Raw genomic sequence first — 12,783 nt, 5'->3', positions numbered from 1 at the left:
GAAAGAAAAAAATTCCCCTACCCAAATGCCACATTTCACTGCTTCTCATCATTTCCCTTTAAAAATTTATTTTCTTTACTTCGATTTCTTTTATTTATTTATTTATTTATTTATTTATTTATTTATTTATTTTGCAGTACACAGGCCTCTCACTGTTGTGGTCTCTCCCGTTGCGGAGCACAGGCTCCGGACGCGCAGGCTCAGCGGCCATGGCTCACCGGCCCAGCCACTCCGCGGCACGTGGGATCTTCCCAGACCGGGGCACGAACCCGTGTCCCCTGCATCGGCAGGCGGACTCTCAACCACTGCGCCACCAGGGAAGCCCTATTTTCTTTCATTTTAAAAGATGCTAGGCTGGTAGAGTCTAGCTGCTGCCACAAAGCCAGACCTTTGTAGGCAGGGGAGGCGGCCATCTGTTTATGGGGTGGATGGAAGGTGACTGTGACCTGAAATCGCTCCTCATCGGTTCCTTCCTTGCCACCGGTTAGTCCTCTTCACCTTCTTTCCCTCCCTCCCTCCCTCCCTTCCTCCTTCCCCCAGGCACTAGAGCTACACTGCCCAGGGGACCCCACAATGAGGAGCTCATCCTTAGAGTTACCCTTTGCAATTGACACTCTCTCTTAAATCTCCCATAGAAAACACAAGTTTTCTGGGATTTTAAATGTAACACCTGTGTGGGAATTAACTGATCTGAGCCTCCCAACATACCACTGGCTGAAAGGGAAGGCCACACAGGAAACTTGCCAAGGGCAAAGGGAAGGGGAAGGTTCCCAGCAAGCTGTGCCTCCTGGGATGGACAAGTGTTGGTGGGGTGCCAGGGCACTGGCGCTAGGAACCTTGGAGGAGGGAGGGAGGACAAGGGCATCAAGGCAAATACACTGACTTCCCGGTCCTGAGGAGGTAGGTCCGCTTCTCAGCCTACTCGGGCCTGAGGCCCCTTACTGTGAACTCTCAGGCTTGGAGGCCTTTTAGATGTCCTGAGCGGATGATGTTGCTGCCTAGAAGAGCGGGAGCAGAAAAGGGGAGAGAAGAGGAACAGAACGGGCTGGCAAAGCTCGCGATGGGTCCCTCCCCCAAACCCTTCCCCCCACAGCCCTGTGGAGGACTCGGCACTTAAGGATGCTCGGCAATGTCAGTACTTGTGTCCTCAGTCCGTGTCAGTTGAGCCTCTTGTTCTGCTGGAAACCCAAGGTCTCTGGTAGCCTTCCTAAGAACACGGGACGGGGCCAAGTATAAAGTAAAAAGAAGATTCAGTTTCGAAAAAGTATACTTGAAAATTTACCCAGTGGGCTACCCGATCACCAGGTTTCAGGTAGAAGGTGGGAGTGGAGGGGAAACTCATGTGTCAGGGTCAACAGTTCTGCCCGTCTAGCCATCTCCCCCTCCCTTCTTCTGGATACAGCGTCTCACTTTTCTGAGGGAGACCTCCATCTCCCTCAATTCCCAGTGGGACTGTCAGCACAGTATCCAAACCTGCCCATGAGACTCTGTCTGGAGATCACACAAGGAGGCTGGCACTACTTCTGTCCAAAGGCAGCCTTCCTGTTCCTGAGAGTCTAGGTCCAATTTTCCTGGACTTCCTGAGGCCTCCAGGTCAACCCTTTCTTCAAGGTGGTGAGCTAGGATTCTGCTAATAAATGACCTCTTTTGGCTTGTATCAGCTGGACCTACACTGATAAGGTATGCCAAACATGATGCAATGGTACTAAAAATTCCCATTATTTACTGATTATCTACCATGTGCCAGGAACAGTGAGGGGGCCTGTCACATGTATTATCTAACTCTCTTTCCATAGAAGCAGAAACCAGGACTCAGCGGATTAATACCATGTCTACAGTTCCATAATTAAAGGAGATGGAAAGGGGATTCAGGTCCAGTTTGATCTAGCTTCCGAGTCTAGGCACAGTCTCTTGTTCTCTCGCTCTCCTTTCTTCCTTCCTTCCCTCTCTGTCTCTTTTAGATTTGGACCTTGGGGCAGAGAGCTGAGTTAACCAAACTCCTCAGTTCCTGGCACTTGATCACCATTGGTCCACATAAAGTCCCTCTCTTGTTTCATTATCCAAGTTCTTCCCACCTCACCATACCACTTTCTCACTGCCCAGGATCATGGTTCGCAAGTGATAGGGTCTGGCCTCTCACTGACAAGCACTCCAGGTATTTGGGAGAATCTAGCCTCTGGGTTTCTTTATTTCCTTGAGAATCAAAATCCAGTTGGACCTGGGAAACTTTTCCTGTTGACTCTCCAGCACTCCCATCAATTGGCCAAACTATCAGCCTTATTATGGGCTCAGGCCTGGGCTGGACTGAGATGTGGAATTAGTAAGAAAGGGAATGACTGAGTCTCTACTCTCAAGGATTTTAAAGTTCATACATCCATCTAGTCAACAAATACATATGGAGCACAAACTTCATGTGCGAGTTCCAAGGACAGAAAGATGAATGCAACAGTTACTGCCCTCTGAGAGATAAGAGCCTCCTCCACTAGTAGGAGAAGAAAATTAAGCAACAAGACTTGTGTCACAAGTAGGAGAGATGCAGGAGAGGTGAACACGGAACCCAGGCCTGGGCATGGTGTGGCTCAAAACATAACCCCAGAAGTGATGAAGAAATAAGAAATATAAATCTATAAGTACATTTGTTTCTCCTTATCTGCCTCAGCATTGCACAATAATGGTGGGTGGATTTTTCATCAGACTTGGAGGGGAAGTGTGGGATGGCCAGACTTAAAATGTGGACTATGGGGCATGCAGTAAATTAGATGTGGGGAGCCCAGAGGACACCTCAGACAAGGAAGCAGTCATCCTAGACTAGATCTGTCTAGGAACCAAGGGAGGCCTGCCTGCCTGTCAAATGGGACACAGATGTCCCCATATGCAGATGCCTTCACTGGAGAAAAACAGTGTGTCTAATATGAATCCCAATCAAAAGACACAGTGCAGAAGGCTCTGCCCTGCAGGCAGGACCTCAGAGCTGGGCTGCTTCCCACACGGGATAGGTAGTAGTGGGGGCAGTTTAGCTAACAGTGCCCATTACAGGTCCCAGCACAGAGCAGGGCTCCAGAGCAAAGGTTTCTGATCATTGAGGAATGTTCCAATATTACAGCAGACCCCCAAATGGTGTGGGCTTCCTTGTGAGGTAGTAAGCTGCCTGCTATGAGAATTCTTCAGGCAGAGGCTGCAGACCCTAAACAAAAGTGTTTTTCAAACTCTTGGTGATCTATTACACATGCACACAAACATTAGGCAAAAAAACAAGTTTCACAGATGATACAGGTAAATGATACTTACTCTTTCTTCCATGTAGTATGCCCTAATATTTTTATTTGATTTCATTTTTAATAAATGCTTTTAACCACTAAAAACTGGTTTCACGAGCCACAAATGGGTCGAGACCCACAGTTTAAAAACACTCCTATGCTAGCCAGCATGTTCGATTCCCTGACCTCCACAGTACTACCATTTCTCTTGACACCAGTGAGCACCTGTAGATGACTTACCCCATCAAAAGGGTGATTCTCTTAGAGCCGAGCAGGGACTAGAAGGGGAAGGTTCTGCTGACAGGTACAAGGGCTCCCTGGTACAGCTGCCTAGAGACCAAAGCCGCCGATTCATCTGACCCAACAAATATTTATTGAGTACCTACTATGTGCTGGGCACTGTTCTAGTGTCTGTCCCATGAACAAGAGATTAAAAAGCCCTGGAACTTCCCTGGCAGTCCAGTGGTTAAGACTCTGCACTCCGAATGCAGGGGGCACAGGTTCAATCCTTGGTTGGGGAACTAAGATCCCACATCCCGGGCGGTGCAGCCAGAAAAAACAAAACAAACAAACAAAACAAACAAAAACCCCCTGCCACGATGGCAAGAACATAGGGAAACTGGAACCCTTGTACATTGCTGGTGGGAATATAAGATCGTGCATCCTTTGTGGAAAATGGTATGACGGTTCCTCAAAAAATTAAACATAGAATTACATGGCATATACCTACAATGGAATATCACTCAACCTTAAAAAGGAAGGAAATTCTGACACATGCTACCACATGGATGAACCTTGAAGACAATATGCTAAGTGAAATAAGCCAGACACAAAAAGACAAATATTGTATGATTCCACTTATGAGAACAGACCCAGAATAGGTCTACCTAGAATAGACAAATTCATAGAGATAGAGTAGGATGGTGGTTACCAGAATCTGGGGGAAGAGAAGAGAGGGAGTTATTGTTTAATGGGTAGAGAGATTCAGTTTGGGATAATAAAAAATTTCTGGAAAAAAATGGTTCTGAAGAACCTAGGGGCAGGACAGGAATAAAGATGCAGACGTAGAGAATGGACTTGAGGACACGGGGAGGGGGAAGGGTAAGCTGGGATGAAGTGAGAGAGTGGCATGGACATATATACACTACCGAACGTAAAATAGATAGCTAGTGGGAAGCAGCCACATAGCACAGGGAGATCAGCTCGGTGTTTTGTGTCCACCTAGAGGGGTGGGATAGGGAGGGTGGGAGGGAGATGCAAGAGGGAAGAGATATGGGAACATATGTATATGTATAGCTGATTCACTTTGTTATAAAGCAGAAACTAACACACCATTGTAAAGCAATTATACTCCAATAAAGATGTTAAAAAAACAACAACAACAAAAGTTCTGGAAATGGATGGTGGTGATGGTTGCAGAACAATATGAATGTACTTAATGCCACTGAATTGTACACTCAAAAATGGTTAAAGTGGTCAATTTTGTGTTGTGTATCTTTTGCATAATTTTTTTAAAACCCTGCCACATGGAACTTAGGTTCTAGAGGCACAGTCTGGGGAAGAGCTCCTTAACAAAGAGTAGCGCTAACTCTCCCCACCTCAGAGCAGGGGAGTAAACTCAGAGTAAAACTACATCCGGGTTCTGCAGAGTAAACTACATCCAGGTTCTGCAGAATCTGGGTGGGGTGGTAGAAGGGGGTCAAGAGGCAGGAGGGCGGGCACAGGTTCCCACACATTCTTTTCACACAGAATATGTGTTTTCAATTTCAAGCAAGTTCAGATAAAACTCTGGGAAAAGGCCACCACATAGATTCATCAGTTGTAACAAACACATGGACCCAGCGGGGGGTGCTGACGCTGGGGGAGGCTGTGTGTGTGTGGAGGCGGGGGATACGTGGGAACCCTTCCTCTTAATTTTGTTGTGAACCTGAAACTGTTCTTCAAAAAAAAAGTCTTTAGGGGAAAAAAAAGGCCACCACTACTTAAAAACATGTTTTTTCCCTAAACCACTGCCTTCCTTTTTCAAAATGACCACTGGTTGAGAGATGTTTCCATGAAGAGTGAGCAGGCAGGGACCACTTTGCAAGACGGGGTCCCCTGAGCACTTCCCAGGCGGGCGCTGGCTTCGTGAGGGGGATCTCATGAGGAGGCAGGGATTCAGGGAGCAGGAGACAGGCCTGGAAGGGTAGGGCTCTCAGAGCCCTTCTGGCCCTTCCCCGGGGCTGGAGCAGTCAGCTATCAGACCTCTGGCTCCAACTCCTCCCAAGGGCTGGGCTCTCGGCTGAGTCACCTCTGGTGGGGTATGGAAATGGCACCCAATTTTGGCCTTGGAAATCTTCGGTCCAAGTCCTGGCCCTGCCCTTTACAAGACACTTAATGTCGCAGCTTGTTTACTTAGCTGTAAAATGGGGATGACTGACACCACCTGTCTCCCGGCATACGACGTGCCATGACTCTGCAGGAGGACACCCAGCACAGTGCCGGGCACAGAGGAGGCACTCAGGGAGCTTTAGCGTTTGGGGCCCTACAGCTCAGGAATAGGGTCTGCGGGCCCCAGCTGTGCCGGGGGGCCCTGTGGCACTCCTATACCCTTGGACCTGCCAAGCCAGCCTGGCCAGTCCTAGCACTTGGTGGGGTGCAGAAGGGGCACCTCGTGCATAGCCACCCCCAGAGCAAACAGCCAGGGAGAGCACTGGACTGACGAGACAGCAGCCCTGGGATGCCTGGAAATGCTGTGGAGCCAAGCCATGGTTTCAGGAGCTGGTCTCAGAGGAAGGAGGCCCTGGACTGCCACCCCGCCCCACAAGCCTTCCGCCAGTGGCCGTGCCCTGGGCTCCCCCAAACTCCATCCCCACATGTGACACTCCTCCACCTTCCACACTGGACTTTGACTTGTTGAAGGCAGGGAGCCAACCTGCTCATCTCTACTCCTCCAGCACTGTGTGATGAATCAGCGGAGGTGGCGGTGGTGGTGACAATGAGTGGATGACCATCACTGAAGCTATCTGGTACACAGCCCTTACCAAGGCTGTGGAATAGTTCTAAATGCCTCTCTTTAACTCAATTAAACTTCACAGAAGTCCTGGTAGGAGTGTACTATTGCCATGATCCATATTTTTAATGAAGGGACCAAGATGCAGAGAATAACTAGTCAAAGGTAACACACAAAGCGACCAAAGCAGGACTTGGACCCGGAGCCTCAGTTTGCCCTTGTACAGCTACTTACTCCAAAGTGCCTGGGCAAAGGTGCTCTCTGCGGACTCCTCGTCCATGGCAGAGGGAGCATCTTGGGAAGGAACTTTAGAATCCTCATGCCACCTCGCTAGGCATCCCCTCTGAGATGTCCCTGGCAGGGAGGCCATCCAAAGGCCATACAAACCCTCCATTGACAGGGAAGACACAGTGCGTCTTCCTCAAGCAGAACCTAGGCCTACTTCCCTCTAACTTGGGCCGCCCTCTGGACATACAGAATTTTCCCCTTTCACTCTCAGGAGACTCTTCGGGTATCTGGACTCACCTCTCTTCCCAAAGCTGATGGTCCTTGCCACATCACCCACTGCTCTGTCCCCAGACCCTCTCCAACCTGATGACCTGCCCTGAATGTTTCCTTCTTTATTAGTCTCCAGAAGCCTGCACTCCACACTGGACATCCACGTGTCCTAAGGAGCAGGGAGTGGAAATGGGCTGCACCCCCTCCTTTGTTCTGGGTTGGCACCTCCGGTGTGTGCCTGGGCTCTCTTGAGCCCCACACTCCTGGTCCACAAGGAGCCTGTGGAAAACCAGCCCCTCAGGCCCCTCCACAAGCCCATCTCAGGCACCCCCATTACGCACTTGGATGATTAAATTTGTTGAACCCAAATATATTAAATTTTCCCTTATAAAATTTCCTCTTTTTCCACCCTGATAAGACTTTCAAATCCTGACTTTGTCACCCCAAAGCCATTTACTTGTCCCTCCCAGAGCTACGTCATCTTTAGCTTAGAGAAGCCTACCTAGTGGGTCTTTATTGATTTAAATGTTAAAAATTGCTGAAAAGGACAGGTTTCAGTTTCCTTATCTATGTTGAAATCTAGGACTAATAAATGGATCTGTCTCTAGTTAGGCCGCCTCTCCCTGGAAGCACTGATTCAGGGACGTGAGTCAGCCTAGATGGGAAATGTGACAGCGGTCTTTGCCCCCGGGAAGAGGGTTCCACTAACATCTCCTCTACTGTCGGGAGCCTCATTTCATTCCATATGATGTTACTTTTTCGCCTCAGTTTGGGGGCTATTCTCAAGGGAGGCAGAGTTGGAAGCAAATGGGAATTGGGCCCCCTTTTTTTCTCTCTGACATGAATAGTCTGTGCTTCCCCCCAGCAGAAGGCCTGTCTGCCTTGTTCCTCCTCTTGACTTCAATAAGGAAGCAGACAAGCAACCTTTGTGCTGGTTGGGATTCCTTTACAATCTAATTCTGGACTTTGCTCCTTCTGGACGTTCTGACATGGGTGTATCACACACCAGGTAGCCCGTGTACATGTGAGAAAACAGTAGGTTCATTGAAAATCTAAGCTCGTTGGTCTTCTTTTGCTGATGCCCTTTCTTCTCCCTGTTAAAATCATTTCTGATTTCATCATCAGAATCTAATTTCCACTAGTTAGAGTGCTTAAGCTCGAGTGGTTTTTCTCTACCCTTCACATTATATTCCTACCAAAAAAAAAAAAGAATTCCATTAGGCAGCGTCTCAGAACCACCACATCAAGCCCCAATTCATTTCTGGCCAAAGCCCCTGAAATCTTTTTTTTTAAATTAACTTATTTTTATTTTTGGATGCATCGGGTCTTCGTTGCTGCGCACGGGTTTTCTCTAGCTGTGGCAAGCGGGGGCTACTCTTCGTTGCGGTGCACTGGCTTCTCATTGCGGTGGCTTCTCTTCTTGAGGAGCACAGGCTCTAGGCGCACAGGCTCAGTAGTTGTGGCTCATGGGCTATAGAGCACAGGCTCAGTAGTTGTGGCACACGAGCCTACTTGCTCCGTGGAATGTGGGATCTTCCCAGACCAGGGCCCAAACCCATGTCTCCTGCACTGGCAGGCGGATTCTTAACCACTGCGCCACCACCGGAGTCCCGCAAACCCCTGAGATCTTTTCAGAGACTTTTGGTATTGTTACTTTAGTTTATTGTTGTCATTCTCCCCCGGGGAGAAATTTCATCGTTTTGTAGTCACAGGGCATTTGGAAATATCAGTACTAGAATTGTAATGTATTATGCACGCACACTATGTAGCAATCTACTGTTAAGACAGAAACCTCCTGGTGGTGTGACACACCACCAACCCCACTGCCTTCTACTTAAAGGTTGCTTTCTCAGACGATATGGAATAAATGATCTTTGTCTCAGAAACAGCTGGCTTTTCTTTGAGGTCCCCTTACTTATTGGAGCACCCCTGCAGTCACTCAGGGTAACTCACAGAAGCAGATCTGGGGATCAGGTGGCCAGTGAGCCGCGAGGGGACAGGCTATGGAAGAAACAGAGGCCTGGCTCTGTCTCAGTGAGTGGGCTGTCCTCAAGTAGTGAAAGCAGTGAAAAGGGTGGAACTTGGCTTCCAAGCCTGCCCCCCACTCCTCCCTAAAAGCTCACCACAGTCCAAATCCCAGTGGTTTTGTCCTGCTCTCTGGTCATTTAGGCCACCCCATCCTCAGGTGGGGTCCAGATCAGAGTTCTCTCTCTACATCTACCTTCAGAATATCCAGAAGCCACTATCAAGAAGCTTTCAGATTGGAAAGAATTTATTCACAAATTCACACAGGTGAACAACGGAACCCAACAGTAACAGTAATGGAGGGGTTTCAGGCTATGAGGCTGACTAGGGCTGGGTGGGGAGGACTTGCCCGTGAACCTGAGATTACAGCATGCCTCAAACCCATGACTAGTCCTAATCAGGGGCAGTTCAACAGCACCTAATTTATGCAGAATCACTGAGGTTCTCATGAATACTTTTCCTGAAAAGTGAAACTTCAATGCCCAACCACTTTAAAGTGAAATCTTGCTAAAATGTGGTCCACTGCTCTCTAATGCTTTAAAAAATGTCCTTTCCCCACATAAGTGGTCATTAGGAACATTCCCTAAGGAACTAGATAATAACATGATTGTGTCCCCTTCTTACTGTTTCTCTATCCTTCCCCATGGCTTTTACTTTCCTGTTATCTACATGTCTCTCTCTGGAAAAGACCTACCACCACCCTTCCAGGCAATTTTCTTCTGCAGTGGGTTGAGACATCAGATAGCCACTTTTCTTAGAAAAGTGTACTAAGTAAATGTCAACAGGCTTTGAGGATCTCAGAGGGATAAATGCAGGGGTTTTGAGGTAGCTATTTCTGTGGGTTCGGTTTTCAGTAACTTCCAGTTCCAAAGGGAGATGGGGCTCAAGACTCACTGCCCCCTGGAATGTTCCTTACGTATATTTATCATCCATCCTCTAACCAGGAAGATGTTTCTGTCACTGTTACGCTGCAGGCAAGAGCTCCCTGTTTTGCTTTTATTCTATTTGTTATCCATTAGCCCTCCCAGGTGAGCAGCACCAGTGAGCCCCACGGGGCCTGGAAGCTTTGTCTCCATGAGGAGCCTCATCAAATGGGATGAGGTATACAGCCTTGTGACACTTCACACTGAGCCAGCATCTTTCTGAGGGGTGTATGGAGTGCTTTATAGACTTCAACCTCCTTCCACAGCACGAGAAAGCATCTGTGGCCACTTCATGGCACAACCAACTGGGGCCCTGAAAGGAGACTCCACGGAGAAAGCAGAGCACCACCAGGTGGACCACACCGCTGCCAGTGCCATCATCTGCAAGCTCTTCGAGGCACCCAAAGGGCAACATCGGCACAGGGCCCCTTGGCTGTGTTCAGAGTTGTTCTGAGCAGTAATGATCTCACTCTGCATTTTTCACCCTGTGGGTTGTGACCCATTACTGGGCTGTGAAATCAGTTCAATGGGTTATAACCAGCATTTTCCTTTAAAAAATAAATAGAACAGAAAATATCCAAATGCATCACACGTAGTGAGTGTTATTTTTACAAAATTTTTGTTTCAGTTTTATATATCTGTATGTAGGTGTGTGCGGTAGTTGGGACATAAGATATATTTTTCACTGGAAGTTTGAAATGCAGAGACCCAATGCACATCCATCCTGCAGCTACATCTTCCTGAGATCCATCCCTGCCACCTCCACCCTCAACTGGGAAGCCAAATGGAATCTGTTCAGAGCCCTAAAACTGGCCTCACCTGGAAGGGACAGGAGTCGGGGAAGTCTTCTTGGAGGAAGTAGGGTTTACCAAGGCACGAGCAGGAATAGAGAGAGGGGGTGGCAGGGCAGAAGGATGGGACGTTCTAGAATGAGCAAATGAATAATTCATTCCAGGATCGCCTTCCCTCAGGAATGCAACATCTTCCATTATTTCTATTATACCTGTAGTTCTAAATGCAAATGCCTCTGGGAGAGTAGTGGAATGGCTTAATCTCTTACCAAAGGGTAACTGGTTGATATCAAGGGCCTGAAGAAAGCCAGAGTCTAAGAAACCATCAGTGGCAGAGTATGTGTGAAGCATGAGGGTGAACGGACGTCGGAAGATAAGACACTGCCCCCAACTGAATGTGCTGTCGGAGGATACTGATGGAGGATTAAGCTCTTCCGTCTGCAGATGTGGAAACCCTTGAGACCTGTGAGGAAAGGAAGTGACCCGTAGTTATTATTCATCTTCAAGTGAGAAGACTGATTTTATTCCCCAACAGTCCTCAGCAAGGGGGCTATTAATAATGAGAAATAAGTGCTTCTCTGTCTCTAAGGAGGGAGGAAGTAGTGGACGCAGGCCTTCCCAGAGGTGGATGCTTGTGAACTTGGCCCTCTCCTGCCTTCTACACTCACTCTACGACTAGACCCGTGGCTTACCTACCTCCTTCACAGTGATGACTCCCTGAAAATCACCAAAGGCTCAGGCCTACAGATCCAAATACTAACTTGGTGCTTCCACCGGAAGCCTCCACTCAATAGTCCCAAGGACAATTATAACAATCTCTGGCCCACTGCCCACCCCGCCTTCCGATAGTCTCAATTCTGGCTCATCCTCCACCTACTCAAGCCGCCATTCAGGTCAGCACCCCGTGAGTCACCCCAGACTCCTCCCCCTCCCTCCTTGCTCCCCACCCAAGGTCATCATCTTGGCCACCTCTCCACTCTGCCTTGAATCTGCACAGCTCAATCCTCCAGCCCTCACTAGCGCAGGGGCCACCCACTGATCTTCCTGCAGCCTGTCATGGCCACCTCCAGCCCAGTGGTTCTTAACCAAGATAAGCAACACGATGACTTGGGGAGGTGTTTAAAATCTAGATTCTGACTCAGTACATCTGGCCAGGTTGAGAATGTGTATTTTGCAAAAGTGCCCCAGGTGATTCTGATGTGTGCCCTTCATTAAGAACTACTGCCTCCTCCTCCTCATTATTAATAACAACAAAAACAACAATTAACATTTTTTGTGCACTTACATGTACTTCCTTGTGTAATCTTCATGACAACCTTGTGAGGTAAGAGCTATCATCTACTCCCATTTTACAACTGTTGAAACTGAGGCACAAAAGTCCCATGGCTAGGAAGGGGGAGGACCAAAACATGACCCATCACTCCTAACCATTCTGCTCTCCACATACCGTATAGACTTGATATGTGGCTCCCTCCTTAACACTCTTTAAAGGCAGTTCTAGAAAAAGATGGCAACTTGGGGACACACTCATGACTTCCCTCTCTACCCAACCTCCCACCAACAGCTTCTTAACTCTAAAACACCTATCTTGATCAGGGTGGTGGATCCACAGTGTACACATATATAAAAACTCACTGAGATGTATGCTTAGGATTTGTGACTTTATGGTATGTTCATGACTCCTCAATAAAAAAGACCCTGAAAAAGTCACTTAAATAAGAAAAAGCCTAGCAAATGAGAAATAGGGAAAAACTTACATGCACAGAAGAAACTAGGAAGAAGCCATCACAATGCTGCCAATTATGAATTCTCTAGAAGAAACACATTTAAGAACAGATTAAGAAAAGATCCCCAGGGACTTCCCTGGTGTTCCAGCGGTTAAGACTCCACGCTCCCGACGCAGGGGGCCCGGGTTCGATCCCTGGTCAGGGAACTAGATCCCGCATGCATGCTGCAACTTTAGTTGCAGGCTGCAACTAAAGATCCTGCACGCCACAATGAAGTTGTGCCACAACTAAGACCCTGGGCAGCCAAATAAATAAATATTGGAAAAAAAAAAAAAGAAAAGAAAAGATCCTCAGAGCTAACCTACGGAAAATCATTAGAGGACACCAGGCTTGGAGAGCACACTGAGGGCACAGGCTAGAGACAGGATTGCCTGCAAGATGGAGAATAAAACCCCAGTATAGGCTGGCTTGGTTACAGTGGGGAGCATATGGCTGGGTGCTGTAACAGCCACAGCAGCAAGGACATAGGGGCTCTGAGGGTCCACAGGACTGTCTTTGGGCCAGAGACTG

At 48.1% G+C, this 12,783-nt stretch overlaps 1 long non-coding RNA gene across 7 annotated transcripts in view; it reads right to left on the bottom strand.

Moving 5' to 3' along the window:
- Positions 1-8,446: 8,446 nt before the first annotated feature.
- The window catches only part of LOC132434823 (uncharacterized), a 76,540-nt gene continuing 72,203 nt past the window's right edge, over positions 8,447-12,783 (bottom strand). For 6 of the 7 annotated variants that reach the window (XR_009521424.1, XR_009521423.1, XR_009521426.1 and 3 more), the window contains 2 exons: positions 12,244-12,297; positions 8,447-10,949 (listed from right to left, as the gene is read on the bottom strand). This is a non-coding gene — a long non-coding RNA (uncharacterized lncRNA). The remainder of the gene's footprint in view (positions 10,950-12,243; positions 12,298-12,783) is intronic. The other variant, XR_009521425.1, reaches the window with a different exon arrangement.

This window comes from Delphinus delphis, chromosome 12, assembly GCF_949987515.2.
Source record: "Delphinus delphis chromosome 12, mDelDel1.2, whole genome shotgun sequence".
NCBI classification, from domain to species: Eukaryota; Metazoa; Chordata; class Mammalia; order Artiodactyla; family Delphinidae; genus Delphinus; species Delphinus delphis.
The sequence above is the reverse complement of the archived record's forward strand: the minus strand, read 5'-3'. Positions and strand labels throughout refer to the sequence as shown.